This window comes from Macaca fascicularis, chromosome 19 (assembly GCF_037993035.2).
Source record: "Macaca fascicularis isolate 582-1 chromosome 19, T2T-MFA8v1.1".
Lineage (NCBI taxonomy): Eukaryota > Metazoa > Chordata > Mammalia > Primates > Cercopithecidae > Macaca > Macaca fascicularis.
In genome coordinates, this window is record NC_088393.1 from 45,707,973 (window position 1) to 45,713,972 (window position 6,000).

The window sequence follows — 6,000 nt, forward strand, 5'->3', positions numbered from 1 at the left end:
CGGGTGTGGTGGCACATGCCTGTAGTCCCAGCTACTTGTGGGAGTGAGGCAGGAGAATCGCCTGAACCCGGGAGGCAGAGGTTGCAGTGAGCCAAGATCATGCCACTGCACTCCAGCCTGGGCAACAGTGAGACTCCATCTCAAAAATAAGAATAATAAATTAAATAAATAAATAAATAAAAAATAGCCGGGCGCAGTGGCTCATGCGTGTCATCTCAGCACTTTGGGAGGCCGAAGTAGACGGATCACCTGAGGTCAGAAGTTCGAGACCAGCCTGACCAACATGGAGAAACCCCCGTCTCTACTAAAAATACAAAATTAGCCAGGCATGGTGGCGCATGCCTGTAATCCCAGCTACTCGGGAGGCTGAGGCAGGAGAATCACTTGAGCCTAGGGGGTGGAGGTTGCGGTGAGCGGAGATTGCACCATTACACTCCAGCCAGTGCAACAACAGCGAAACTGTCTTAAAAAACAACAACAACAAAAAATAGTCAGGCGTGGTGGCATGTGCCTGTAATTCCAGCTACTCAGGAGACTTGAGGTGGGAGAATCGCTTGAACCCTGAAAGCGGAGGTTGCAGTGACCCAAGATTGTGCCACTGCACTCCAGCCTGAGTGACAGAACAAGACTCTATCTCTAAATAAATAAATAGAAAATAAACTCAAATTGATTCTGTCTCCAAATTCCATCCTGGTGGGTGCCTATCATGCTCATTTGGGGTTCAGTGCTGCTGCTCCAGCTGCTTCCTGAGACATCTCTAGACACTGCAGTATTTGTTCATGTCCCCACCCTGTGAGGACACACCCTCTCTAATCGCCTTCCCCCAAGTAGTGTTAACAATGGGATACAGCATTTAATACATTCTGACTGAGGTCTCACGGTTCCAAGGAGTGACGGTGCAGAAATGGTAAACCTAAAAACGCCTGTAGGGTCCACTGGCATGCCCTTCTCTCAGAGCCCCTCCTGGTCCCTTGAACATCAATAGACACATCAGCTATTATTACTACACTGCCCACAGATAGCTGCCAGGAAGTAGCCTCAAGGCTGACAATTAAAGGGAAGCTTTAATTTAAACTTCAATGGCTGGGGCTGTCGCCTCCATCTGGGAGCACTTGGTCTGGACAGTTTCTCAGAGTCCACCAGGAGCTGCCGAGAGGGACCGATGGTCCATCCCCTGAAGACTTATTCCCCCCAGGCCAGACCAAGCATAAGGGTCTTGAGGGGGCTGCCCTGCCCGGCCCCACCCACTCCAGCCCAGCTCTGGAAACAGCCAACACGCCTGGGAGTCTTTGGTCAGGTCCTGGCATCTCCTACGAAATCGGGCTGCTGCCTGAGCTTTGCCCTCTTCCTCTGCTGTCACTGGATCGTTTCGTGTGCCTTTGGTAGAGGCAGAGAAGCAGAGAAGGATCCTTGCAGCTCCTATAGCTGGAGAAACCATAAACCATGGTGGCTTTTTGTTTGTTTGTTTGTTTGTTTGTTTGTTTTTTAGACAGAGTCATGCTCTGTTGCCCAGGTTGGAGTGCAGTGGTGCGATCTTGGATCACTGCAACCTCTGCCTCCCAGGTTCAAGCGATTCTCATGCCTCAGCCTCCCGAGTAGCTGGGATTATGCCACCACACCCAGCCAGTGTTTTGTATTTTCAGTACAGACGGAATTTCGATCTGCTGGCCAGGCTGGTCTCAAACTCTTCAGCTCCTGTGATTCTCCCACCTCAGCTTCTCAGAGTTCTGGGATTACAGGCGTGACAAGAAACCACGTCTTCTTATTCCCACCCGAGTCAGATCACAGCCCTCCCCTGCTTCAAATCCTACCTTAACTTCCAGTGTATTTAGAATAAAACTCACACTTCTCACCAGGGTTTTAAGCCCATTCATTCATTCACCTAGGATTTATTAAGTGTCTACTCTGTACCAGGCACTGCTTCAGAGACTAGGAATACAATGGTGACCAAAAACAGATTGCCCCCTTCATGGGCTGTTACTCATGGGGAGACCAAGACACACTGGACATAAACAGATCAGACAGTATGTTAAATGGCAATTAGTGCTACGGACAAAAGGTAAGCAGGGAAGGTGCGGGTTTTTTTTTTTTTTTTTTTTTTTTGAGACGGAGTCTTGCTCTGTTGCCCAGGCTGGAGTACAGTGGCCGGATCTCAGCTCACTGCAAGCTCCGCCTCCCGGGTTCAGGCCATTCTCCTGCCTCAGCCTCCCGAGTAGCTGGGACTACAGGCGCCCGCCGCCTCACCCGGCTAGTTTTTTTTTTTTGTATTTTTTAGTAGAGACGGGGTTTCACCGTTTTAGCCAGGATGGTCTCGATCTCCTGACCTCGTGATCCGCCCGTCTCGGCCTCCCAAAGTGCTGGGATTACAGGCTTGAGCCACCGCGCCCGGCCTTTTTTTTTTTTTTTTTTGTGAGACAGAGTCTCCCTCTGTTGTCCAGGGTGGAGTACAGTGGTGCGATCTCAGCTCACCGCACCCTCTGCCCCCTGAGTTCAAAAGATTTTCCTGCCTCAGCCTCCCAAATAACTGGGACTACAGGCGCCCGCCACCACACCTGACTAATTTTTTGTATTTTTAGTAGAAATAGGGTTTCATCGTGTTAGCCAGGATGGTCTCGATCTCCTGACCTCGTGATCCGTCCGCCTCGGCCTCCCAAAGTGTTGGGATTACAGGTGTGAGCCAACGCGTCCAGCAATATTTTATTTTATTTTATTTTATTTTATTTTTGAGACAGGGTCTCACTTTGTCACCCAGGCTAGAGTGCAGTGGTGCGATCTCAACTCACTGCTACCTCGACCTCCTGGACTCAAGTGATCCTCCTGCCTCGGCCCTCCAGGTAGCTAGGAACGCTGGCATGCACCACCACACTTGGCTAATTTTTTGTATTTTTTGTAGAGACGGGGTTTCACCATGTTGGCTAGGCTGGCCTCGAACATCCACGCCCAACGGGATATTTTAAATAAGGTGGTCCGGGAAGGTCTCACTGAGGATGCCGTATTTCCCTGAGACCTGCAGGAGATGGGGCTGTGAGCCCTGGGGACTCAGTGTCTGCGGAAAGTGTTTCTGGGGAGTGGTGACTCTACCTCACAAGCACAAAGGCCTCATCAGAGGTTGAGTTTGGCGCCTGGTGTGCTTGAGGGACAGCAAGGAGGCCAGCAAGGCGGGGATACTCTAAGCCTTTTTTTTTTTTTTTTTTTTTGAGGCAGTCTCGCTCTGTCACCCAGGCTGGAGTGCAGTGCCATGATCTCAGCTCATTGTAACCTCCACCTCCTGGGTTCAAGCAATTCTCCTGCCTCAGCCACCTGAGTAGTTGGGATTATAGGCATGCACCTCCATGCCTGGCCAATTTTTGTATTTTTAGTAGTGATGGGATTTCATTATGTTGCCCAGGCTCGTCTCAAACTTCTGGTGTCAAGTGATCTGCCTGCCTCAGCCTCCCAAAGTACCGGGATTACAGGTGTGGCCACCGTGCCAGCTGACTCTAAACTCTTTCAAAAACTAGGTTGAGGCAGGGCTTGGGTAGTTCACACTTGTAATCCCAGCATGTAATCCCAGCATTCCCTGAGGTAGGAGGATCACTTGAGGCCAGGAGTTTGAGGCTAGCCTGAGCAACCTAGCGAGACCCCGCCCTCTACTCCCCTCGCCCCCACCACTTGTCTCTACAAAAAATTTAGAAAGTAGCCAGGCGTGGACCGGGCATGGTGACCACACCTGTAATCCCAACACTTTGAGAGGCCGAGATGGGTGGATCATGAGGTCAGGAGATCAAGATCATCCTGGCTAACGCAGTGAAACCCGTTTCTACTAAAAATACAAAAAATTAGCTGGGAATGGTAGCCAATGCCTGTAGTCCCAGCTACTTGGGAGGCTGAGGCAGGAGAATGGCATGAACTCAGGAAGTGGGGCTTGCGGTGAGCCGAGATTGTGTCACTGCACTCCAGCCTGGGCAACAGAGCGAGAGTCCGTCTCAAAAAATAAATAAATAAATAAGTTAGCCAGGCGTGGTGGGGGGCACCTGCAGTCCCAGCTACTTGGGAGGCTAAAGCAGGAGGATCACTTGGGCCCAGGAATTTGAGGCTGCAGTGAACTGGAACCATGTCACTGTACTCCAGCCTGGGTGACATAGCAAGTTGCTGTGTCAACCACCACCACCACCACCACCACTAGCAGCACCAACAATATCAACAAAACTTGGCTGAGCTGGATGTGATGGTACATGTTCACAGTCGCAGCTACTCAGAAGGCTGAGGCAGGAGAATCAAGAGTCTGAGCTCAACTTAGACAAAATATTGAGACCCCTGTCTCCAAAACCAAAAAACTGAAACCCTGGGCTGGCCAGGTAGAGTGGCTCATGCCTGTAATCCCTGCACTTTGGGAGGCCAAGGCAGGCAGATCACCTGAGCTCAGGAGTTCGAGACCAGCCTGGCCAACATGGCAAAACCCCTCTCTACTAAAAATACAAAAATTAGTCAGGCATGGTGGTGTATGCCTGTAATCCCAGCTACTCTGGAGGCTGACACAGGAGAATCGCTCGAACCCAGGAGGTGGAGATTGCAGTGAGCCGAGATAGTGCCACTACACTCTGGTCTGGGTAACAGGGCGAGACCCCACCTCCAAAAACAAACAAACAAACAAACAAAAAAACCCCCAGAAAAAAACACTGGGCTGAACTGGGTAGGGCAAGGCAGGGCAGGGCAGACTCCTCTGCAGCCTTTCTTCCTTTCCTTGACTTTGACTGTTAGCCTGAGCATGGAGCCACAGGAGGGTTTGAATAGAGGAGAGAGGAACTGACTCAGTGATCTGACTCAGTCATTCATTCACAGGCTCCCTCCAGCTTCTCCTGGGAAAGAGAAGGGGGTGGGAGGGGGAGCTAGGAGACAGTTTGGGAACTGCTGCAATGGCCGGAGGGAAGGCGAGGCGAGGGTAGAAAGAACCTGGGTGGTGCAGTGGGGCAGGGGGAAGTGGGTGGGTTCTGTGTATTCTTTCAAGATGGAATGACAGAATTTCCTGAAGAACTGGATGGGGTTGTGAAGAAAAAGAGGCCTTAAGGATGACCGCAGGGACTGTAGCCTCAGCACCTGCAAGGCTGGAGGTGCACGAATTGAAGAGGGATGACTGTGGAATGGGATGACCATCCTTGGGGGGAAGATCAGGAACTCTGTTTTGGATATTTTTTATTATTATTATTTGAGACGGAGTTTCACTGTTGTTGCCCAGGCTGGAGTGCAATGGTGCGATCTCGGCTCACTGCAATCTCCGCCTCCCAGGTTCAAGCGATTCTCCTGCCTCAGCCTCCCCAGTAGCTGGGATTACAGGCATGTGCCACTAAGCCTGGCTAATTTTGTATTTTTAGTAGAGACAGGGTTGTTGGCCCGGCTGGTATGGAACTCCTGAGCTCAGGTGATCCTCCCACTTTGGCCTCCCAAAGTGCTGAGATTACAGGTGTGAGCCACCACGCCTGGCCGGATATCTATTTTTTTATTTTTATTTTAATTTTTTTTAGACAGAGTCTTGTTCCGTCACCCAGGCTGGAGTACAGCGGTGCGATCTCAGCTCACTGCAGCCTCTGCCTCTCAAGTTCCAGCCATTCCCCTACCTCAGCCTCCTGGGTAGCTGGGATAACAGATGCACACCACCACGACCAGCTAATTTTTGTATTTTTAATAGAGATGGGGTTTCACCATATTGGCCAGGCTGGTCTCTAACTCCTGACCTTGTGATCTGCCTGCCTCAGCCTCCCAACGTGCTGGGATTACAGGCATGAGCTACTGTGCCCAGCCATTAATTTTTTTATTTTTTTATTTTTAGTTTTATTATTATTATTATTATTTTTTTTTTTTTTTGAGACAGAGTCTCGCTCTGTCGTCCAGGCTGGAGTGCAGTGGCATGATCTCGGCTCACTGCAAGCTCCGCCTCCCGGGTTTACGCCATTCTCCTGCCTCAGCCTCCCCTGTAGCTGGGACTACAGGCACCCGCCACCTTGCCCGGCTAGTTTTTTGTAT